The following is a 515-nucleotide window of genomic DNA, read 5'->3' as shown; positions in this document are numbered from 1 at the left end:
GTTATTATGTAGCATTGCTAGAACCCCAAATGGTAATTTAAACTTACTTTTGCCACTATGACCCCTACTCGTGATGTCCTGCTATATTACAATGGGAGGTGGAACATGTCACGCCAAAATGAGTTTGTTGGTTACTCGTTCACAGGAAAAAATCCCAAAAAGTTTGACATTCCCACCGGATGTACCATGGATGAACTGAAGGATTTGATCAAGCAAGTTGCACCTCCTGGGATTCCCCCTTATGGTATTGATGAAACACAAATGGTAAGACAATTGTTTTTTCAGAAACCAAGTCACCATGAGTATTCAGAAAAAGTTATAAAATTCAAAATAATTGAACTCAAAACCAACGATGATGTGATGAAGGTGTTGACTAAGTCTAACTACTGGAAAAAGATTGGGCCAATAGAAATTTTAGCTGTTTTCAGTAAACTTGTACCGGAAATGGAAGACGAGTTGTCCTTGTCGCAAAATTAGCATGAGTTAGTTGTAGTATTTGATGCATATTTTATTTC

The sequence above is a fragment of the Glycine max genome, chromosome 18 (genome assembly GCF_000004515.6).
Source record: "Glycine max cultivar Williams 82 chromosome 18, Glycine_max_v4.0, whole genome shotgun sequence".
NCBI classification, from domain to species: Eukaryota; Viridiplantae; Streptophyta; class Magnoliopsida; order Fabales; family Fabaceae; genus Glycine; species Glycine max.
Note: the sequence above shows the minus strand (reverse complement) of the source record.